General features: G+C 40.6%; 1 protein-coding gene across 5 annotated transcripts in view; it reads right to left on the minus strand.

The window, feature by feature from the left end:
* Positions 1–252: 252 nt before the first annotated feature.
* The window catches only part of TLR2 (toll like receptor 2), a 274882-nt gene continuing 249817 nt past the window's right edge, over positions 253–25317 (minus strand). For 3 of the 5 annotated variants that reach the window (XR_012516973.1, XR_012516972.1, XR_012516975.1), the window contains 2 exons: positions 25065–25105; positions 18680–18842 (listed from right to left, as the gene is read on the minus strand). The gene's annotated coding sequence lies outside the window, so the exon portion shown is untranslated. Of the gene's footprint in view, positions 10711–10795; positions 18843–19015; positions 19092–25064; positions 25106–25317 lie in introns of those variants that run through there. The other 2 variants (XR_012516971.1, XR_012516974.1) reach the window with 2 other exon arrangements.

The raw sequence follows: 25317 nt of genomic DNA on the forward strand, positions 1-25317 counted from the left end.
CAGGAAGCTGGGAATCATCATCAGATACGTGAAACACAAAGACCAAAATTAACAAAGCAGGAAGAAACTTGGATGAAACAGAGATTATGCAGAGATAGAAGGAAACTTAAACCTCAATCTAAACTTCTCAGAGACAAAAGAAAATATTGTCTTCTTGATGAGGAATAATAAGGATAGTATATTATTTTAGAAAGAAAAGAAAAGAACTTTCTGAGCATATGAAAGAACTGTTGGAATAAAAAATATGGATGCAAAAATCTTAAAAATAGAATAAAAAGAGGTTAAAGTTGAGAAAATCTTAAAGGAAATAGGACCAAAAAGTCAAAACACAATGGAAAATAGGAGAGAAGGGATTTTTTTAAAATAGAAGATTGATTTGGATGGTCTGACCTCTGACTAATAGGCATTCCAGAAAGAACACCAAGTAAACAGATGAAGTAAAAATCAGATAACACAGGGAACTTGAACTTTCCCAGAACTAAAGGCTATGAGTTTCCAAATGGAAATGGCCTACCAAGTGCTCAGAACTATAAATGAAAAACAAACCACACTGAAGAAAACCACTGTGAAATTTCTGAATAATAGGAATAGAGAGAAATTCTAAGAAATTTCATATAGAAAAACCAGGCATATACCAAGGGTCAGGAGTCAATAAGACACTGGATTTTCTAAAAGCATTCTGAGATGAAGAAGATGTTGGAGCAATGCTAGCAATATTCTAACTTTTAAAAATATTTTAATCTAAAATTCTATTAACAGCAAAATCAAGTATATATGTACAATAAAACTATTTTCTGATGGACAAGGTCTCAAAAATATTACCTCATGTAACCTATGTCAGAAAGCCACTGACAGATAGCTTCACAAAAATAAGACAGTAAACAGAGACATGCAGAAAATGAGAAATATAGTCTCAGAAGAGCTGTGAAGAGACATCTAAGAATAACAATAATGGGAACACCCAGATCTGCACCTATGCAGCAGGCCTGGAAAGTCCTCCAGTTCAGATTAGAATGAAAAAATAACATACTCCAGAAGAAATATCACAAAGGAAAGAAGTGGGATCAATTTCCAAAACCATCTTCTCTTGGAGAGTGTGGAAACTAATCAGTATAGGTACATAACACTATACAATTTATTTAGAGACAGAGCAATTCAAACTCCAAGAAAAACAAAAAGCTGGTACAAGAAAATAAAGTAGTCATGATGAGCTGTGAGCAATATTTACATCAACCTAATTATGTTAATATTGAGTGCTAACTTAAAAAATGATTATGATATAACTGCCTTGGGTGAATGAGACTGGAGAGAAGTTGGTGTGTTTATGAGTTATGTTAGTCCAGTCTTGCATTGCTGTAAAGAAACTGAGACTGGGTAGTTTATAAAGCAAAGGGTCTTAATTGGCTTACAGTCCTCTGGGCTGTATAAGCTTCTGTTTATGGGGAAGCCTCAGGAAATTTACTGTATAAGTCTGTTTTTACACTGCTGATAAAGACATACCTGAGTCTGGGCAATTTACAAAAGGAAGAGATTTAATGGACTTACAGTTTCACATGGCTGGGGAGGCATCACAATCATAGCAGAAGGTGAGAGGCACATCTCACATGGTGGCAAACAAAAGAAGAGAGCTTGTGCAGGGAGACTCCCATTTTTAAAACCATCAGATCTTGTGAGACTTACTTATCATAATGAGAACAGCACAGGAAAGACCTGCCCCCACAATTCAATTACCTCCCACATGGTCCTTCCCACACACATGGGAATTCACCATGAGATCTGGGTGGAGAAAGAGCCAAATCTTATCACTTACAATCATGGTGGAAAGCAAAGAGGAAGTAGGCACCATCCTTACATGGCAGAACAAGAGAGAGAGAGAGGGAGGGAGGGGGAAGATGCCACATAATTTTAAACAATAAAATCTCTGAGCACTCACTCACTATCAGGAGAGCAGCACTGAGGGGGAAATCTACTCCCATGATTCAACCACCCCCAGTGAGGCCCCTCCTCCAACACTGGGGATGACAATTTAACAAGAGATTTGGGTGGAGACTCAGAGCCAAACTACATCATTCTGCCCCTGGCCCCTCCCAAATCTCATGCCCTTCTCACATTTCAAAATACAATCATGCCTTACCCCCAAAGTTTTAACTCATTTTAGCATTAACTGAAAAGTCCACAGTCCAGTCTCATCTGAGACAAGATAAATCCCTTTAACCTATGAGCCTGTAAAATCAAAAACAAGCTAGTTACTTCTAAGATACAACAGTGGTATATGCATTGGGTAAATACTCCCTTTCCAAAAGGGAGAAATCAGCCAAAACAGCGGAGCTATAGCCCCACGCAATTCTGAAACCCAGCAGAGCAGTAATTAAATCTTAAAGCTCCAAAAAAATCTCTTTTGACTCATGTCTCACATCCAGATCACACTGATACAAAGGGTGGGTTTCCCAAGGCTTCAAGTATGCCCCTGTGGCTCTGCAAGGTACAGTCCTCATGGTTGCTTTCATGGGCTGGCATTGAGTGCCTGCAGCTTTACCAGGTACATCCTGCAAGCTGTTGGTGGATCTACTATTCTGGGGTCTGTACAACAGTGGCTCTCTTCTCACAGCTCCATTAGGTAGTGTCCCAGCAACGACTATGTGTGGGTCCTCCAGCCCCACATTTCCCTTCTGCACTGCCTTCATAGAGGTTCTTCATGAGGGCTCTGTCTCTGCAGCAGACTTCTGCCTGGACATACAGGCACTTCCATACATCCTCTGAAATTGAAGCAGTGGGGCTCCCAAACCTCAATTCTTGCCCTCTGTGTGCCCTCAGGCTTAACACCATGTGGAAGCCTTGGCAGCTTCCAGCTTTCCCCTTTCTGGAGCAGTGGCCTGAGATGTATCTGAGGCACTTTAGCCAAAGCTGGAGAAGCTGGAACAGCTGGGATGCAGGCAGCAGTGTCCCAAGGCTGTGCTGGGCAGCAGGGCTCTGGGCCCAGCCTACAAAACCATTCTTCCCTCCTAGGCCTCTGGGCCTGTGATGGGAAAGCCTGCTGCAAAGGTCTCTGAAATGCCTTCCAAAATTTTTCCCCATTGTCTTGGCTATTAACATTTGGCTCCTCTTTATTTAGGCAAATTTCTGCAGCTGGCTTGAATTCCTCCCTGGAAAATGGGTTATTCTTTTCTACCACATGGCTGGGCTGCAAATTTTCCAAACTTTTATGCTCTACTTTCTTTCTAAATATAAGTCCCAGTCTCACGTCATTTCTTTGCATATACATATGATTGTAGGCCTTTCAAAGCAGCCAGGCCATATCTTGAAACCTTTGCTGCTTGGAAATTTCTTCCACCAGATAACCTAAATATTCTCTCTCAAAGTCAAAGTTCCTTAGATCTCTAGAGCAGGGCACAATGCTGCCAGTTTGTTTGTTTGTTTGTTTTTTGTTTTTTGTTTTTTGTTTTGCTAAAACATAGCAAGGGTGATCTTTACTCCAGTTCCCAGTGAATTCCTCATCTCTATCTGAGACCACCTCAGTCGGGACTTCACTGTCCATATCACTATCAGCATTTTGGTCACAACCATTCAACAAGTTTCTAGGAAGTTCCAAACTTTCCCATATCTTTCTGTCCTCTTCTGAGCCCTCCAAACTGTTCCAATCTCTGCCTATTACCCGGCTCCAAAGTCACTTCCACATTTTCAGATATCTTTATAGCAATGCCCGATTTCTCTGCTACCGATTTCCTCTACTAGTGTGTTCTCACACTGCTACCTGAGACTGGGCAATTTATAAGGCAAAGAAGTTTAATTGGCTCACAGGTCTGCAGGCTGTACAGGTTTCTACTTATGGAGGGGCCTCAGAAGACTTACAATCATGGCAGATGGTGAAGAGAAAGGAGGCACTGTCCTCATGATGAAGCAGGAGAAAGAAAAAGAGAAACAGAGGAGGTGCCGTGCTTTTAAACAACCAAATCTTTGAGCATTCACTCACTATCACAAGAGCAGCATTGAGGGGGAAATCTGTGCCCATGATACAACCACCTCCCACCAGGCCCCTCCTCCAACACTGGGGATGACAATTCAACATGGGTGAGGACACAGAGCCAAGCCATATTATGAGTTATATAAGGGATTTAAATGTTTATATTTTATAAGAAAAGTCAATAATTATAATGAAAAGTAGCAGTATCATATTATTTAGAAATATAGAACTATGTATTAAGGAATAAAGCTAAATTAAACAAAAGCAGCTGCCTCTGGGGAGTCTGACTTAGGATGAGAAGGTAGGAAACTGACATTTCTAATTCTTATCTACTGTTTGGCTTTTTACAATTCTGTGTATGTATTGCTTTCAACAACATATTTAAAAAGGAGAAGTAGGAAACCAGAATTTTATTGGAAACTCCCAAGTTTAATGCATGTTGAAAATTAACACAAAATTAACAGACAGAAAGATAGGAGGACACCTCAAGTTTCAAACAACATACCTCTCTATCTAATGTCTCTATGTCTGATCAGGCATCTGGGCCACGGAAGGTTTTGAAAGGAAGAAAAGTAACACTTATTGATCACCTAGTGCATGCTAGCATCATTTTAAACGATTTTCAGAGATCATTGTGCTTGATCTTCACCACGACCCTGAGGAGTAGAGAAATGATTTTACAGATGAAGGACTAGGTCTCTGAGGGATGAAGAACATAATTGCAAGCACTCATTTATATTTCCAAGTGTGAATCTCAGGGAGACTGTAGACAGCATCTGACAACTGATTCTCTCCACAACTCAGATGTGTGGAGCCATTTACACATGAGAAAATTGAGACTCAGCAAGATCAAGTGACTGACCTTGTCATACGAGTAAGCAGCAGAGCTGCAACGTGGCCCCAGCCTCCAATTACAACCCCCAACTCTGAGTCTTTGGAAGACACAAACTGTCTTCTCCATGTTTGTACCCCAGCACCTCATACACTGTGCATGGCACATAGGACATGTTCACCCAAAGTCTATTGACTGAAGCAGGCAAGGCTCTGAAGAGGTCTCACCTAGTTCATTAGCCCATTAGCACAGGTCAATTCCAGGAGAATCAAGCTGCCAACCTTCCTCTCTCTAGGCGCCATAAATGTGACTTGTGCAAGGGCTATCTGGATACAGCCCCTGCAGGAGGAAGGCCCTTTCTTCAAAACAAGAGAGAACCACTTACCTCACCTTCAAGTGGCCCAAAAAATCAATTTACAGCTCTCCAGTCCAGGACTTAACACTGAAATGTCACACACTTTAAATTACAGGACAAGAGCATTTTCATTCTCACAAAATAGCAAAATTAAATCTTTAATGCCAAAAAATAAAATAAAACTGTGGAAACAATTTTGGAGCCCACAGAACTTTTGAAAAATGTTATTAACAAACTGTGAAATCAGGGAGATAAAAATCGGACACCCTGAGGGGGAACAGCAGGGTCCCCAGTCCAACCCCCTCATCCTGAGTCATGGAGAGACCAGTTTCCACTCCGTGGGTCCAGGAAGCAGGGGGTATGGAGCTAATGCATGTCTCCTGCTCCACGCTGGCTCTTAGGGCAACACTTGGAAGATGGGATGAGTAAATTCTCCAACATGTGAAATTGTTGGAAATTGGGTTCATTCCAGCAGTTTCCCTTGGCCGATTCCACACCTCTGGGCAGGAATTGAAATTATAGAGCTTATCACTCGGACTTCCACAATAATGAATTTAAAATTGTTCCAAAGGAAAAAGTACTTGTTGTATAGATTAAGTACTGTAGAGCATTCACAAAGAGCAGGGTAGATTACAAAATGTTTCCAATAGATCGTCTTTCTTATCTAAGAACTTTGCAGTTATGATGACATTAGCAGGATTTCTGTTCTGCTCTTGGTCAGAAAAATTTGGAGTTGGTTACATTTATTGCTCACAGAGATGCTTCCTAATACTAGAGAGATGATGGAATAATAGCTAGAGAAGTCTATTTATCCCTAACCATGTGGCAGGGTGGTTACCTATCTAAATTCTCCTGCCTGATTTAGGAGGACCAGCATGTGTAAGTTTGGGAAGGCTATGACCCTGTGTCCAGAAAACATGGATCTAATATAACTCCCCCACCCCATCCTTAGAAAAAAACAACACCAAAATCCCCAAGCAATAGAATAGAAATAAGGGAAAAGAGTGCAATTCCATGGACATGCGTAGCTTTCCTATAACAGTCTTCCTTGTTCTCTTGACACTGGCTCACAGGAATTTCTAAAGAACCTACTGCAGGCCCTCTGGAATACCACATTTTCCAGCCCTGCTCCCTGAATACAAGTTGCACAAAACTGCAATGGTAGTTTTATATTTCTAACCCTAAGTATTAAACCAGGTGGCTACTAGGCCTCCCTAGGGCCAGCTTCCTAGGGCAGGGTGACTCACTTTCATTCCCACCTGTTAGAAGTCCATTAAAGACCAGTAGATACAACATCACAAAAATGCACTTTTATTTAACTCATTCAAAGTTGGCATGAGAATCTCTGATTTTCACCAACATTACAAGGGAAACAATTGGATCATGGGGGCTGGTATATCTTAGAGAAAGTCATGCAAGGAAGACTGAACTGCCTTTACACATCTTTAGGAATGTTCTCTGGCAAACTTTGCTCAAGAATCCTTGAAACCATGAAGTATTTCCTAGAAGATTTCTCTTTCTTCCATACTCCTCTTTCCTCCTTACTACAACTTGAGGTGATGTAGCCATCCTGTGTTAGGGCAGAGTTGTCAGCTTTAGAAATAATTTGTCTTACAGGCATTTTGCAGTTGGGACAACAGTGGTTTCTTGCTTGCCTGGCTTTGAGGATCATCAGTCCTTTCACTGTTCTGCAAGTCAACAGTCCCAAAGCACATTAATGCTTCAAATCAAAATTCTTTCCATCATATTCCTCATATTTACCACCCCCAAAACATCTGAAATGCTGCTAAGTACATTTGACCTTTTCTGGTGCAATTCAAGCTCAAAAAATAAAACTCTGCCTCTGGAATCTTTCTATGCAAACACAAGCTTTATAATAAAGGTTGCCTCTATAATGATGGTGGGATCAAATTTGGCACAACTACCCTAAAAGATAATCTGGAACTCTGTAGTGTAGTAAAAGTCTGCAAGTAATTATATCTGAGGTCACACTTCACTTCCAGCAACTTATCCTGTGATAATTAGGAGTGTTCCTAAAAATGCTTATGCCAGCAGTTTTTATGATGGGAAAAATTTGAAATCAATCCAAAGTTTCATTAATAAGACATTGTTTCAATTAATTATTAATCTTTGTATGAGGCATGGATATATATTAAAGGCAAAAATCAATAGGATTATCTAATGTACTGGATACACAGTGAGAGACACGGAAAGGAGTGACGTTTCAGCCTGAAAAACTTTAAAACACGAGACTGCCACTTACTGAGTTAGGAAACGCTGGAGGAGGAGCAGCTGTAGGGGAAATCAAAGGGATGTTTGCCCAAGTACATGATCATGATCCCAGTTTACACTGAGATGTGCTTGCTGGCTCTGAGCCAGGCACAGCTGTAATGTTTGACAGTTACATTCACTCGTTTAATTATCAGATTAACTCTTAGAGATAGGTTACTATGATTGTATCTGGGGTTATGATTTACTTTTTATATCTAAGTATTCCAAATATCTAAATATTTCTTTATAGTAAATAAGTACATCTTACAAAGAAAAGTTGAATGTGTGTGTCTGTGATCACCACAGTGACAAATAACGATATATCTATCAATTTTAGTACTCGCTGAGCCCCTAGTGATGGCTCAGTCTAGATTGGTATGAGATTGTTTCAAACGTGATCTTTTAGCTCAGTAGTTTTCAACTTTTTTTCCTGCCAGGCAAGATGAGTTCATATGCAAGACTCAGTCTCATGGAAACCCCCAGAGTAATACATAGTTCCCTGTCCACTGGTTGTAATTAAACCCCCTTTCCCTCTCATTTACCTTGAATCTGCTCTAATTGTTTTCATATGAAATTTTGCAACTAGATTACTTTATCTGTTATAACTAATATATCTTAACACATTATTTGCAACACATCCCAAACAAATGGAGACTCACCAGTGGGTCCTTATATTAAGCTGAGATCCTTTGGTTTAGATGATTGTATGAATCGGATTCCTAGATGGTACCGAATTTTTTCAAGTTCAGGTCTCACTCTGTCACCCAGGCTAGAGTGCAGTTGTGCAGTTATAGCTCACTACAACCTTAAACTCCTAGGTTCAAGCAATCCTCATGCTTCAGCCTCCCAGAGCCCTGTGATTACAGGCGTGAACCACGGCACCCAGCCTGATTTTTTTTCAACATTTTATAAATGAGAGCTCTTATTTAGTCCTTTTTTTCTTCTCCAATCACTAGTGTTCAACCACAAGTTTGGCTGTTTTGTCTAACAATTTTCATCGATGAGAACATACTCAATAAAGTACAGAGAGCTGGAGTGATTATAGCTCCTTACAATAACGAAGGAGACATTTGAGACAGGATCCCACTAACTTCCATGATATTCTCTCCACCAGAGACCTGTGCAACTCCCCCTGCCATGAGAATAACAGATTCGCATGGAATTCTGACTGTGCTCTGTTGATGACTGATATTTTCAGGGTACGTAAGTGGGAGATGAACCAATGATATCCAATTTAAAATGAAAAATCAGCCTGAGACCTCGGCTCATTATGCTCCTCCATTAATGCTTAGTAAGCTTCCTGATTCTGGAATTTCACCAAAAGCAGTCAGACTCAATTACTACAACTCCAAAATAAATATCTATTTTTATTTTCTTTTGAGAATGTAGAGAGGAATCCCATCATAACACGACTCTTATTAAATAGAACTGGACATGCCTTGGATCAAAAGGAGTCTCCTGAATCATGAACATTGGAAATGGAAAGGAATTAGAGGTTACATCATCCAACACTGTCACTTAATAGATGAGGAAAAAGATTCTCAGAGAAATTGAGTGATCTGCCCAGGACCACACAGAAACGTGGACCAGAACCCAGCTAACCTTACCCTGAATACAGGGTTCTTTCCACCCACTGGACCATGTGACCTGCCACTGCCGCTGCTGATGGTCTCAGTTGACCACGCACTCATTCCCAGGAGAGGACTCGGGAAACATCCTCCACAACTGCACCCTATGCCTCATGTACCCCTTAGCAACAGAGTTGGGTTGTCCAAGACAGGAGAAAACCCACCCAGGCCGCCGAGCCATTACTATAGTGCCTCGTGGCTGAGTGTAAAGCAGCATTTGGCTCTACCCTCTATTCCAAGTTAGAGGTTGTGAAAGGAAATTTGGAAGGACTAAAGAAAAAGAAAAGGAAGGCTAGCAAGAAAACAAATTGTGCTCATGGCTGTGCAGAAAACAAAGGTGACATTAAGAAAACACGGGTAAGACGCATTTAAGAATCAGGCCTTTGTCTTTTTAAAGTTCCTTTCAAATAACAACTGTATCAGAGAACTTCTCTCCTTATAAATATTTGCTCAACTTCTAAATAAAATCAAATGTAAATCACAATTATTTTCTTACCTTACACCTTCGCTTGCACCCCAGCTCCAATTTCTTCAACAGATCAGCTAGTAAGAAACCCCCCAAAATCGGCCAGGCGCGGTGGCTCAAGCCTGTAATCCCAGCACTTTGGGAGGCCGAGGCGGGTGGATCACAAGGTCGAGAGATCGAGACCAACCTGGTCAACATGGTGAAACCCCGTCTCTACTAAAAATACAAAAAATTAGCTGGGCGTGGTGGTGCGTGCCTATAATCCCAGCTACTCAGGAGGCTGAGGCAGGAGAATTGCCTGAACCCAGGAGGCGGAGGTTGCGGTGAGCCGAGATCGTGCCATTGCACTCCAGCCTGGGTAACAAGAGCGAAACTCCGTCTCAAAAAAAAAAAAAAAAAAAAAGAAACCCCCCAAAATCCCGGCTTGCTTAGCAGTCAAGAGTCAAAAAGCTCATGACAGGAATGGTTTTAAAAATCAAACCTGGCAGTGCTATCAGCTCTGCAGTGATCACAGGCAACATGTTATTACCTTTGAGAGTACATTTAGATGTGGAAACATCGTTTAGACTTTATGCCAACCATCTAGATAGCATTTTCCTATAACTATTTGTCACAAGCTAGTAACCAACCACTGACTTTTATATACACTGTGAAATACTATAAACAGGCTGGCTTTGCCTAACAAAATGCCTTACCCTCTGTTTTGATGACAAGCATGACAATTCCCAGGTAGCCACTCTTTAGAAAGCCTTCCTAGGCCGGGCGCGGTGGCTCAAGCTTGTAATCCCAGCACTTTGGGAGGCCGAGGCGGGTGGATCACGAGGTCGAGAGATCGAGACCATCCTGGTCAACATGGTGAAACCCCGTCTCTACTAAAAATACAAAACATTAGCTGGGCATGGTGGCGTGTGCCTGTAATCCCAGCTACTCAGGAGGCTGAGGCAGGAGAATTGCCTGAACCCAGGAGGCGGAGGTTGCGGTGAGCCGAGATCGCGCCATTGCACTCCAGCCTGGGTAACAAGAGCGAAACTCCGTCTCAAAAAAAAAAAAAAAAGAAAGCCTTCCTTTAGGGGTGACAAGTCAGACTTCAGAGCTTCAGCCACAGCAGCAGGTCTGTCCTGGAGTTGCATTTTGGATTGTCCCTGCTAGCTCAAATTCCTGGTTAGCTATTCCTTGGACTTGCTCATTCGGTAGGATCTGCAAATAATGGTAGTTGGTCACACGCAAATCAATTCACGGAGAAAACTGTCCCTCTGTTTAATTACTAATAATGATCGGCCACCTTTCAGGGAACTAGTCAGGATCCTCTTCCTGAGGCTGCCATTGGCTGCACCATCCTGGACAGGTTCTTCCTCTCTAAGCCTCTGTTCCCTCATCTGTAAAATAATGCAGGGAATGAAGAGGATTGCTCCAGGTGTCTCAGGCTCTGACATTCTGCAGCTTGGCTTTGGAAAAAAGTTGAAGTAACTGAAAACAACTAGCTGTGAGAATATTACAAGAGACTTGTTGCAGGTCAGGGCCATCCCTTACTAATGATAAGGCAGATGCTGCCTGAGCTAGGGCAAAGAGGTTGTTCGCTGAGATGTTTATAAGAGGGTCTGAGATTCTTTACAGAAGCATTAACATTTAAGTGTACATTTCTGGGCTATCTTTCCCTGCTGAGTCTTGAGAGCTTTACACATATTGAACCAAGAGCTGGTATTCCTTCTCAGCATGCACCAAGATTATGCTTAATCCCAGGACACATCGCACAGTTGACAATTCAGAAAGTGTCAGTTGGCCAGACACAGATTCCATTAATGTAACCTAATTCTTAATATCTGCTTACTGGAGTCGAGCTCTTTTACTGATTTGGAATCCTGATACTGCATACTTTCTGAAGCTCTGCTCACTGTCTACAGAGTCAGCTGCCTTCATGATCCTCAGTTCACCAGGCCTGCTATTGTTAAAGTACCAGCTATGACCTGTAACACTCCCGAGCCCCAGCTTTCCAAATAAGCCTTCAGAAAATATTACTGAGAGAAAAGGTAATGGCAATGATAAAATTGCTTGCAAAACCTACATTCCATCCATAATACTGGATTTATATAGATACTTTTACAGCAAAATAAAACCATGCCATATTTTATCAGGAAACTGTGCCACATTTTAATTCTAAGTGTGTAGATTTATCTTGTATGAAGCAATCCCAGTATATTAAAATCTGGCAATATTAAGTTGGTAAATTCTAGAGTAGTTACTTAAAAATATTTTTAAATTACCAATAAAGTTTTTATAAAGTAACTAATTAATGGTTATTAATTTTTCCATGAGAAGAAGGAAATTAATATAAACCTCTGCCTGCACTTGAGAGCCCCCAAAACAGATCTTAGCAATTTATAGAAGTATCTTATAAAGTATTATAGCTAATATGATCCAAACACTATTTTAACTTGTACCAATATTAATTCCTTTAATCCTCAGAACAATCCTACTAGGTAGATTGGTTAGCATCTCTCTGAGACACTGACAGATCAAGTGGCTTGCCAGAATCATCCTCTAGTTAAGTAAAAAGACCCAGATTTGCACTAAGGCACCCTGGCGCCATGTTGCATGCTCCTAACCTCTTGGCTAAGCTTACATTTTAAAATGATACATTTGCTTAGCACATTTACAGATGATACGATTTTTTAGTTTTTTTAAAAAAATACTAGTTTTAAAACCAAAGAACTTTAACTGACCCCAGACTCATAGCCAGGACCATGAGCAGTGCTTCCTATGAGTTTTGAGCTAGAGACATACATTTGTCATGAGTCTATCAGCTGCAATGACAGAAACTCAACTCACATTGAAACAAAACACAGACTCATTGGAGATATAAAACTGAGATATTGGGGTGGAGTTGGCCCCAAGGACTACGAAGAACTCAAAAAATATCAAAACTCAGTCTTACTCTTCGTTCTTCTCAGATCTGACTGACTGTGTCTATTGGTCATATTCTCTTCTATCATTTTACTGACGATGGGAAGTGAGATGAGAGGTTTGCATGAGGGAGAAAAAAAGAGCTCTTGCCTATGTCCCCCAAGACTCATGAGCAGAATGATCAGCAGTACTGTCTACTGCAAACTTCTACTACAGAGAAATCAATTCCTGTCTAGTTTAAGCTGCTGATATTTGGGGCCTCTGTTATCCACAGCCAAACCAAACCTTAACTAAGTTTAGAAATGAGGTAATATTTAAGCATGCCAGCATACAAGGCATTGCTAAGTGAGGGGCTGGGGATGCTCACTTGGTGAGAGAATGGAGAGTGAGAATTTGTTGTTGTGCTTTCATGGAAAGGACCACCCTGGGGCCAGGCACCATGCTGGGCATCAGGCCACACTAACTTGTTTCATCTCCCAGCATCTATGAATTCAGACTCTCTGAATTCTCCAAATCTATGCTCATTTCACAACTGAAAGAATAGTCAGGTGACGTAAGTCTTTTTTCTAAGGTCACACAGCTAGGAGAGGACAGAGGTAGGATTTGAGCCCATGTGGAACTCTCTCTCTACTATGAAGCCTGCCTCCTCGGCCTCCTGATCCAGGGGCTTTAATATGCGTAAAAACATAATACAAAAGGTAGTCATTTCATCCACAGATTAAATGCAGAAGACGCCTCAATACCAAGCTTGCCAATTCACTGAAAACCTCATTCAACGTTTCAAGTTCCTTTACATCCAGCTTTGGGAACACATGCATAGCATCTCTCAAGCTTCTCCTCCACTGCGGGCTGCCTCACTGCAAGACAGTTCCCATTCCTTTGGGTTAGGGGAGAAGACAGTTTCACTTTGGGAAATATCCTAACTGATAAATTAAATTGAGAGATGAAACCTTTCTTCCCTGATTGCAGAGCACACTAGCAACAGAGTCAAGCCCAGATCTTGTCGCCCCAGGTTTGCTTCCTTGTAAGACTTGCTTCCACTCCAAAAATCTTGTAAGAGTTCAATGCCAGAGCTTATGGAGCTGACAGATTCTTGGCTCTTCCAAGTATTTTTTTCTTTCTTTTTTTTTTTTTCAAATGAATAAGTATGTCTAATTAAGTTTATTACAGAAACAAAAGTTCTTCTGGAAAGTTAATTCTTTAAAATGGTTGAAATGAAAAATAATACCTCTTCCCCACCCTTCAGAGTCCTCTCTGATTTAAGCAGATGAAAACACTAGCATTTCTAGACCCAAGGCTCTATTTGGGATACGGAATATAAAGTGCCTTTTCTAGCTATTATGACAGGAAAGGAATGCACAGGTTTCTCAAAAAAGGATTGTAGGACCCATGCTGATCTAATTTATGTATCTTCCTGCCAAGAAAAAAAGGGGGGAAAAAAACCTTCATGGATGTGGCACTTATTCAACGATTATTTGATATTTTACATGTTCAGTGCATATTTGGAAATATTTTTAAATTGAGTTTTAAAACTATCTATAAAGAGAAAATATACTCTTTTCCACTCTTAACTTCTGGACAGCCACATCGAAAAGTACTCCTCTCACGCAGAAAGAGATTAATGATTGCAAGGCGACACATGGAAATGTGACAATTATTAAGCCCATGGACAGATTATAATGTTAGTCAAGAATGACTCATGGGACTGTATCTGGCTTTGACTTTGGATGTTAGCAATAATCGTATGGAATAGTTCCTTTAGCAAACCAGTCACCTCATTTTGCTCTTTCTTTACCTCAAAGGAGAGGAACGATGAAAGAGGAGCCTTGACTGGAGTACGTGAGCCCACTCAAGCCAATGTGGAGGAGAGGTGGGGGTGGATGGCCGTAACTGAGGCTCTGGGCAAAGAAAGAACATCCTTCGTGTCAGAAATCTGCTTTGTGGGAGTTGGGTGGTTTTTAAAGGGCTTTGTGCAGAGCTTCTCAAATGTGGATCCACTTAGGAGACATATTACTTTTAAAAACTTCTGTAAGAAAATGAGATATCTATTAATAAGCAAGCATATTAGTGTTTCATCAGTCCTAAAGATGGGTTCTGTTTATCTCAGTATTCCACTGCTGCATTCACTTCCTAGGGCAGTAATTACCATCAGTGTGGTAGCTTAGAACCACAGAAATGTATGTTCTTACAGTTCCAGAGGCCAGAAGTATGCAGGGAAAGCATCAGCAGGGTTGCTTTTTTCCTGGAGTCTCGAGGGAGGACCTGCTCCCCACCTCTCCCACACTGGGGGTGGCTGCCCACAGTTCTTGGCACTTTTTAGCTTGTAAATGCACCACTCCAACCTCTGCTTTCTTCCTCTCATGGCCTTCCCCTCTACGTCTCTGTGTGTCTCTTTCTTTTCTTTTAGGAGGACACCCATCATTGAATTTAGGGCCCTTCCTGAGCCAGGATGATTTGATCTCTAGATCCTTGCCTTAATCACAATGGCAAAGACTCTTATTCCAAATAAGGTCACCTTCACAATTCTGGTTTCACATTCTTTTTTCAGGGTTCTGGGGGAAATATTTAACCCACTATAGGAGCAATAGCGCCAGTCCCTGGAAACTCCTGAGGTGCATAGTCTTGGCTTCATGTCTAAGCTTTCGCCTTTTCTCTTTCTTTGTTTACTTTCTACTTCCCTTGTCCTCTAACACACACAAAACAGAGTTTGTAACATGATTACTCCTGCTCCACTGCAGTGCTTGACAAACTAAAGTAAAATATAGACACCAATAAAAATAAACACTTTCACAGACTCTGGTTGAATTTCACTATCTTAATTTCATTTCAATATGCACAACAAAGAACTAGGTTTAAAGTTCTTAAGCATAAAGTTCTTACACAATCATAAAACAAAAACAAATCCAAGAACTAAACACAATGAAAGCATAAAACCAATACAATTTAAATTTATTCATTCCAAAAGGTTTTTACTGAGTATCTATTATGTACTAAGATACTGTTGAAAGTGCTAGAGATACAGTGATAAAACAGACAAAAGTAGTTGACCTCATGGATTACACTTACACATTTTGGTATATTGGTAACTCTGAAAGAACTATATATTATTAACATGCCCAAATCAAACACAATTCACAGTGGACTCTATGAAACTTACTGCTACTAGGCAATGACATTTGAGTTCAGCATATCTATGCCACTGTTTACCACACGATAAGCCAATTCTACAACTTTTTCTCTGTATTCCAGTAACTGCAAACATTTCCTCCATATAATGAACTATACTATCATGTGGTACAATCCCATCATTTACATATTAAACCCACCCTTTTCTTTTCTCATTAGGCTTCAACAATTTAACAATAGATTGCTCTGCCACACCATTCCATTTTCTTGCAAACCAAATCAGCAAGTCCATGTATCAAACAATCAAGGAACCAAAATCTTGCTCTATGAAAGTTTCTTCTGAGAGCAAATTTCACTTCAAAGGAGAAACTGTGTCTTTGAAATCGATTTTTTAAATTTGGCATGCACACTCTTGTCATTTTTTTTTTTGCATGTCCTGGTTTTCAGCTCTATCAAGATTCCCTATATTTCAAAAGCCTTAATTCCAAAAGCATACGAGGATGGAAAACACTGTTCCACACCCCAATATATCATATACTCATCGCCTTACTTTTTCTTTTCAGTATTCAGATGAAGCCATGGGATATGCAAAATATATTTGCCAAATTTCAACTTAACATTTTAGCACTTTTGCTTAGCTGTTACTTGCCAAAATAATAAATATCCCAGAAGCACCACAACTCAGTCTTGTAAGAAAAAGACGGAAAGACAGAGACAAGGGGGTTGCAGGGGAACTGCTATCATTCTATAGTGACCATTTATGGTCATTCACACCTTCTTGATGCCCCATGCTGCCTGGACCCCTGAATTCCCAGGCATCCATGAGAGCAAATGCACCAGAGCTCATCATTACATAAAGAGAATAAATATGCGTACATTTTAAAGTCATTTAAAACAATTTTGTTCTTGAGCATTGCTAGTGTTTAGACTCCTGGATAAGCGGTCTTCCACTGAACAGTGGCAGCCAAGAAATGGTGACTGTGATTTCGACTTTAGGAGCAACCAACCCAACAGCAGCCAGGAGTGCCGAACAGCATATTAAAAGTGAAATGCTGTCATTTTGGCAGTTACATGGTGCCAACCCTCAACTACAGACACAAAGAAAACACAGCATCTAAATCATACAGCAGGATTAGTTACCATATGGTCATTCAGATGACCAAAAAGGCAGCCTTTTCAAAACCTTAGGGAGCACCTCCTGAGCCTTGAGAACACATCGATAGACCCTGATGAAGAAACACAGATCCACACATATCTTAGACTTCCTTTGTCATTCCTGGTGTCCTAGCCATGCCCTCTCTAGACCTCTTATCCCTGGCTCATGGTCACATCTCTCTTCGACTTTGTTCCCCTCTACTCCAACCTATCTTCTACACAGTAGCCTGAATGGTTGCCCTCAGTTCAACCTACAGTTTTTGAGATCTACCATGTGCCAGATTCTATGCAAAGTTCTAGGGTTACCAAAGTGACAGATACACGATTTCTGCATAGAGCTGACCCTTCCACAACACAAGTTTTAATTGCACAGATCCATTCATACACGGATATTTTTCAATAAAAGCTACACCGAGTGTGTCTGCCTCTCGTCTCCCCTTCCACCTCCTCCATCTCCCTACCTCTGCCACTCCTAAGACATACAGAGCGCAAAATAAAAATACAAAGCTCTCCTGCTCCTCTGTCTACTCAACATAAATGATGAGCATAAAGAAATTTATAATGATCCTCCCTCCCTTAGTGAATAGTAAATATATGTTCCCTTTCTTATTATTTTAATAACATTTTCTTTTCTTCAGCTTACTTTATTGTAAGGATACAATATATAATACATATAACATACTAAATATGTGTTAATTCACTGTTTGTGTTATTAGTAAGGCTTCTGGTCAATAGTAAACTATTAGTAGTTCAGTTCTGAGGGAGTCAAAAGTTATACAAGAATTTTTTACTGTGTGTGGGGGTCAGTACCCCTAACACTGGTGTTGTTCAAGGTTCAACTGTGTAAGGAATTCACAAACACGTATTCCTAACGGGATCTTCTTTCTCAACAAGTCATGATCTCCTTCCCTCCTCAAAACATTTTTCAAAACGTTTACTTTACTCAGAGTCTTCCCAGACTCCTCTCTTCAGAGTCCCCTCACAAAAACACCTTCAGAACTCCCCTAGCCATGAGGTAGACCTCACCCTCTCAGCGTTCACATGTAAGTTCATATTTTTATGCACACATTTTTCTCAGTTTGTGCTCTCCTTTCTTCAGACTGTGAGCTCTTCCAAAATCAAAACCTTTACTCATAGCTTCATTCTTTAAAAGAATATACCCCTAGTGCCAATCACCATGCCCCAGGAAATAAACATCTTCTGTTCTTTGTCAACAAGCGTGAGCCCTTTGTTATCCAATTCAATCTGAAAAGTAACCTCAGACAATTTCAAAGGGTGAAGTTCTTTGCTCCTTGAGCCTACAGCATTTGAGACAGCCACCAGGTAGAACGTAAACCAGAGTCTGGAATTTCAGAGACCAGCCAATCTAGAGAGCTAGGCTGGGCTTTCTGTGTACCCTGAACACCAAGCTTCTTGACTGAAGTCAGCCCTACAGAGCCGCCTGCTCTGCCAGAGTCTCCACTGAGGATTCAATGCACAGAAGTGTGTTTGGTTCCTTTTACAATTTGTTCAACCTTCCCTTGGAGCCCCAACCTAGATCACATCCTTCGTTAGTTCTGCTTGGCTCCTACTCTTCAAATTTTATCATCTAGTAGGAAAAACAGGCCAAGGTTTATATCATGACTGCCCAGGGTGATTCAAAAGATTTGTAACACTCATCATGTCCAGAAGACAAAGAAGTCAAGACCGCCTGAATTGCCTAACAAAGTAATGCATAAAATAACCCATGAGCCTTCTATCAGCAGAATTTGCAATAACAGAGAAGGAGAGCAAACAAGATGTGGAAACATTCGCTTTAGTTCACTACATTCTAGAAGTCATTCTCCAAGATTCTGGCGATGGAACAGAAGCATTGCATACATTCGCTTGCATGCACATATGCACACACAATGATAGCAGCAAACGCTCTTCTAAGAACTCTTCCAGATAATAACTCACTTACTCCTCGTCACAACCCCATGAGGTAGGTATTATCACTACTTACTTTTCTGATAGACATGGAGATTTGTCACCAAGATCCCACTCCAAAAAAGGACTCACTTCTCAGCTGCTGGGAAGAGTGGTCAGCATGTAGCCTCCAGCTCCTTCAAGGGCTGTCTCAACTGCAGAGCTATCTTGTCCAGAGTCACGTTCTTCACACAGAAATCCTATGTCAGCAGAATAAATTCGAGGAAAAAAGGCTTGGCCACTGCGGCCTGACCTGGGGTAACACTGATGGACAATATTCACTCCAGAGCTCCCCACTGGGTTAGCCCCTATACTGTCAGGCCTGAATCACTGTTTGAATTCTCCCTCTGCCCAATTCCCTTCCTCCCTTTACCTTTTACAGGTCCTGATCTCTCTTCAATGCCCTGCACACCAAAGTCCATCTTGTCATCTGCTTCCATAGAGCCCAGCTTTATGCATGAAAGCATTGAAGAACAGGGTTACATAACCAGTAGTATCAGGAGCCAGATTCTAACCAGGTAGTCTGGTTTCAGATTCCATACATTTTTGACATTTGGCTAGTCTACCTTGCAATATGTGAGGGACTTTAGGTTTTTCCCCTTCAAAACTTCAATTAGCTTTAAACTCCTTCGGCTTCAGGGCTGTGAACAAGGACTGAGGACATCTCTACTGGTTCTTCCACTGTCTGTATTAAATTTATTCCACTTGGATTGACTACCAGATAGCCCCGTGGGTTTTCTTTTAAGAGCCATCTCAGTGGCTCCACTAACTCATAGAAGATATACCGCCACAGTTCTGAAAGCAACTACACACCGAATTAGAAAACCAAGGTTCAATCAAGAACTAGTCTTTCAAAGATCACTCAGTGAGCATCAATAAGGAACATACAAAAACAAAGTGAATGGCAGGGTGTATGGGGAAGTTTTCAAAACACTACATTTTCATCCTGGATAAAGGAGAAGTAAAAATTATACTCTATATATTTAGGTCCAGAACCAGGATCTGTTTATGCATGTGAAAATACATTAGAGATTAGCAGAATTTACTGAAACAAAATGTTATTTCATTGGTGTTGCTAAATATGCTTTTCTAAATAAGCTAAAGATTATTTTGAGGAGAAGTAGGGTGAGGGGGTCTAATTATTATTATCTCAGTAATAACAATAGACAATAATAAGACAAGAAACAATAATATTATTGTCTCAATATGTCTCTTACTGAGACAATAATAATTGGACTCCCTCACTCTACCTCCACTCAAAATAAGCCAGTGAGGGCTAAGATATCACTTCCCATATGGCAGTCTCAAGGGAGAAGGACCAGTGAAAAGCTGAGCCTGCTAAAAATAAAAGGAACCACGGGCAATGGCACTAAGGGCAGAAGTACCCTCTGTAAAGAAACTCAGCCCTGCTCGTGGGGAGCTGCCACCATGAGTGCAATGCAGTGTCCTTGTGATGTTCTGAGACCCACCTCAGATCCTTTAACCTTCCCTCAGAGAAACAGAACAACCACAAAATGGGCACCACCCAAATTGTAGTCCAATAGGAGCCATGCATATTTCAATTGATAGCCTGACACATAGATCCTAAAAAGAAACACCCAGACTGTGAGAACACTGGGAACTGGGACTAGGAAGAGACTAAGGGCATATTTTGCAGTATGGGAGAGGACCGGGAGGTGTTGAGTCTGGTATCCCACGCCATACTGCCCAGACAGCCGTGAATACACCTATTTTCTTTTTCAGGGTCATTGTGGTAAATGCTCCATACGATCATATCAGGTGAAAGGGGTTAAGGAGAATTGCCACAATCCGTGTCCTGACGCACAAACTCCTCAGCTAACTCAGAGGAGACATGCTGCCATAGCTGTGAAGTCAACTACTTGCCCAATTAGAAAACTCCGGAACTATCAGGAACTAATCTTTCCAGGGCTACAGTTGTCCTTCTAAACTTCCACATGACTTTACCCTTGCCTCCCATTGGCCTTTTCTCCTTCTGCCTCCTACTTTAGCTGTGTGTGTCTTCACTCTTCTGACCGTCTTTGAGGGCATATGGTAAGAATTCAATGGGTGAAAAATGAAAAATAACTATTTTCTAAGTTTTTTTTCATACCACTTCTGAGCTAGCTCTGGAGAGAAAAGAGAGACAATATTCTGGAAACATACAGGGGCATTTTTGCAATAGGTCTTAAAGTGGGGCATTGTCTTTACAAACAAAATGCCTCTTAAACACTTATGGTTCCTTTGAGGGTCAAATGAAGATAATAAATCCCCTGGGTGTGACTCCCAACAACAGGCCACAGGGATCATGAACGTCAGTACAGAGGCTGGGTAATGACTCTTTTGTTGCTTGGTATTGCCTTAACTACATTTAGCTGTATCGTACCAAGTCCACACTAGATGTTCTGTGTACATTGTCCTGTTGGACTTTCACCATTGCTGTGAATGCCACCACTAAATTTCCCCCCTAGCCTGGTCTTCTGCCCAGCTCTCTGCCTGGGATTCCCTCCTCTTCACTTATCTAGGTTAAAGCTGCAAGGCCCAACTTATATCTCCCTCCTCCATGAAGCTGTACCCACTTCTCACCTTGAGTGATCCCTCCTGTGAAACTCCACAAGCCTTACATGCTATGGCACTAATTTGACACAGTGTCTTAGTCTCCTCCTTATCTGCGCATCCTGACTCTCCAATAAAATGAAGGCCTCTTTGGCACAGGAATCAGTGTCCTTCATATATATTCCCACTTATCATATTTTTAGAAATTTAGCCAGGTGTGGTGGCTCTCACCTGTAACCCCAACTACTCAAGATGCTGAGGAGGGAGAACTGCTTGAGGCCAAGAGTTTGAGACCAGTCTAAGCAATATTGTGAGACTCCATCTCAAAAAAAGAAATTATAATAGAAATTTAAGAAATACAAAAAATCCAGAGAAAATAGTCATATCACTCAGAATTAACAACTGTCTCCATTTCAAGTTATTGCTTCTAGACTCTCACCACTACCCCTCCCATCCCCTTCTCATGGACCAGAAAGCCTTACTCTCATGAAATTGACATGGCTTTTACAAACACACATATGGGATATTAACATTGTATTTTTTTTTAAGTATGGAATTTAAATTTCACATGGGGGCATCATATTCTACTATTATTCTCAATCTTGTTTTTTCTACTTTGCAACATTATGGTTTTTTTTCACTACTAATTAATTGCATTCTTAGGACTCATACTGGACACCAAAAAAAGGACTTTGATAGTGATGACAATAGGGAAAGACACCACAAGGAGTGTAATTAGAAATTCATTTGTAATGCTTTTATGACCTTAAGAGCTGATAGCTAAATATATATTTTTTCATTCAAGATTCTCAACTTCCTAGTTCTATGATCTAAAGCAAGTCACCTAACTGGTCTGTCTCTCAGTTTTCTCAGCTATAAAATGAAGGATAATGCCAGCAGCTAATTTACATAGTGAGAAGTAAATTAATTAATGCGTTTCAAGTTCTTAGAATAGTGCCTGACACATAGTAAGCACTCAAATCATTATTATATTTAATAGTAAGTATAATTAATATCATTATTATGACACTAACAATGTTAGTGGGAGAAAATTTGAGTGATATGAATTTTGAACCTTAGGAAAGAAGATAAGAGAAAGGGTTCATTGGGAAATACATTACTTTATCAATAGTCATTAATTTTATCTTTAATATTTTCCCAGAAAGCCTGACTCTGAAAGCCAAGGCATTTTGCTTTTTTATCCAGTTAGCTTTAGGCCTGTGGCCAATAAACTGTCAATCATTTTAACCTCTAAACCTAATTCCACAGAACAGAATATACTCAGAGAAATCTGAAAAGTGAATTTGTTGGCTGCAATTACACTGCAGTTTCTCAGCCTGCACTTTACAGAATTCTTAGCTGGTAGAGAGAAATCCCCTCTAAAACCACTGTGACAAAGTTATTTTAGAGCTTCAGTAGTTTTTCTTTCTTTAAGCCAGGTTTTGTTTTTTTTTAATGTTACTTTTACACTCTCTCGATTTATTTACTTTGGCCTCGGTGGACTAGACCACAGCTAAAACTTTATGGACCTAATAAAATTCCCAACATTCTCAGACACGGGTCGTGATGTTTGTGCACTGGGCAGAAAACAAAAGTGCTTTGTGAAGAGAATGGGCATGCTCAGAGATCAATGAACTGAGGTCAGCCGCGCAGGACTGGGCTGCAGCTGAACTGCGGCACAGGCAGTGTAGACCCTGGGTGTGTCCTTCACTCTCATACTTCCTCTCCTCTGCCTTCTTTTCCAGACAAATGAAACGGTGCTTTTATGCTGTCCCTAGATTACCAGAGCCTCCTACCAGGATACTGCTGAGGGCTTGCCTGCCCAGAATAAACTTTCCAACTTCACCTGCATGCGCAGAATTCCCATCTTAACCTCACACCCATGCCTTCAGAAATTATCTGTCCTGTGCTTCCCTCCCTTGTAGGCTTTCTTTAGCTGAGAGCTGCTTGGTCTGATAAAGTCAGTTCATTTGTTTTCTCTACCTTCAACAGAGGCTTTCTAGAGCCAACACCTCAGTGCAAAGCAATGGGATTGTAGTGGGTAGAGCTTACGGAAATCTTGAAATTATACCACATCAGAGGCTGTCTCATTTATCCACCTACAGGACCAGTCCCCAAAGCTTGCGGGTTTACAACACTGCATTGTGCTGCAGTTGTGTGCAAGTCATCAGACAGCATAATTTCATCTTGCATTTTATTATGGTCTTTATAATTTTTCAATACACTCTTTTCTCACTTGAGCCTCATGACAGCTCCTCCTTGTTAGGTAAAACAAATCTGTCTTCCAATTAGTTTTCTATTTCCTGTCCCAAACAGAAGGTCTCTTACCAAAATGACTGGATGATACCATTCACTTAAGGGACTACATTATCCCAGCTGATAAACACAAACCTCCTCTGGATGAGTAAAGTGGAAAAGAAGTAAGCAGTGGTTCTTAATCACTTGTAAGGGATTAATCAATTTAGTAATTCAAGTAAGAATGACGCTTCCTGAAAGAAAATTTGAATCCTCAAATAGTCAGTGAATATGGCCTTTCCATCTATTAAGATCTGAAAACTCGGTGGGAATATATTAAGGATTAATTATGCCTAAAGCAAATAAACATTGCTGTCAATCTTCAGATAAGATTCAGAATAGGGTTTTTTTACTCCAAAAATATTTCATCTATGCACTTGCTATCATGCATGATGTTTTTAAAAACTATTTTAAACATTAACATCTTGCCATACTTCCTGCACCTATCTTTTGTCCCTTGGTCCTTAAATCTACGCACGTTTTTAATTTAGAGTCTATTTCCAGCAGATGTTATATCTTTTAGTCTTTGCTTTCTCTTTCATTAAAAAGGACATATAATGCATTTTATTGGTTTGACAGAAAATTGCCTAAATAAAGATGCTCAGAAATCCTGAATTATTATTCCTTTTTAATGGTGTGTGTGTGTGTGTGTGTGTGTGTGCGTGTGTGTGTGTGCACGCACACATGCATACATGCAGATGCACAGATTCTAGGAATAGGAGAACTATAGAAAAGAAACCTCATGTTTCACAAATGCCAGAAGAGAACAAGACTATCATCCACTAATTCTTTTTTTTTTTTTTTTTTTTTTGAGACAGAGTTTCACTCTTGTTACCCAGGCTGGAGTGCAATGGCGCGATCTCGGCTCACCACAACCTCTGCCTCCTGGGTTCAGGCAATTCTCCTGCCTCAGCCTCCTGAGTAGCTGAGATTGCAGGCATGCGCCACCATGCCCAGCTAATTTTTTTGTATTTTTAGTAGAGACGGGGTTTCACCATGTTGACCAGGATGGTCTCGATCTCTTGACCTCGTGATCCACCCGCCTCGGCCTCCCAAAGTGCTGGGACTACAGGCTTGAGCCACCACACCCGGCCTTCATCCACTAATTCTTAAAAAGGTAATAGAGACGAGCACTTCAAATCACAATAAAAACTTCTATTGCAGAGCATTTTTAATATTCAAAACCATTCCCTTAATGCTCAGTATAAATATTAGCTCACAATTCTAATGAGCACCTCTTTGGGTATTTTAAGTATGTAAAGATCTGCATTTAGCTCTATTAACACAAGTTTAACTATAGTTCGTTTAACAGGCTACTACCTCTTGAATAAAACTGACTTCATCCAAATTTTCACTTTCCCTTCTGAGTAGAAACCCTTCATCCAAATTATCGGTGCCCTGCAGTCCTTTCTCTTCCCTCTCTTTTCCAAAAAGGGAAAGATTTCAGTTAACACCCCTTTTAGCTTTAAGTCTATTTAAACATCCCTAAAATATGCAATGACCTCAGTTTCTATTTGAGAAATCCATGAGCTAGTGGGGAGTCTGGGGAAAAAGGAAAGGATTCTTGAGCTCACCTGGTCGCTTGTTCATTTCCCAGCAAGGTTGATCTTGTTAACTGTAACACAAATAGCAAAAAGCATAAACGACAACAGAATCTCCATGGCACTTTAAGGCTATAAAATTCTGAGTCTGAGAAATTGGCACACAGAGTTATTCTTGGCTTCTCACCTCTCTTGAGCAGAGAAGCTGTTTTTTCATGCCACATAAGATATTTTATTCTGATTTTCTTGCTTTTCACCAGATGATCCCTAAGGTTTCCAAAGATTA

The sequence above is a fragment of the Saimiri boliviensis genome, chromosome 3 (genome assembly GCF_048565385.1).
Source record: "Saimiri boliviensis isolate mSaiBol1 chromosome 3, mSaiBol1.pri, whole genome shotgun sequence".
Lineage (NCBI taxonomy): Eukaryota > Metazoa > Chordata > Mammalia > Primates > Cebidae > Saimiri > Saimiri boliviensis.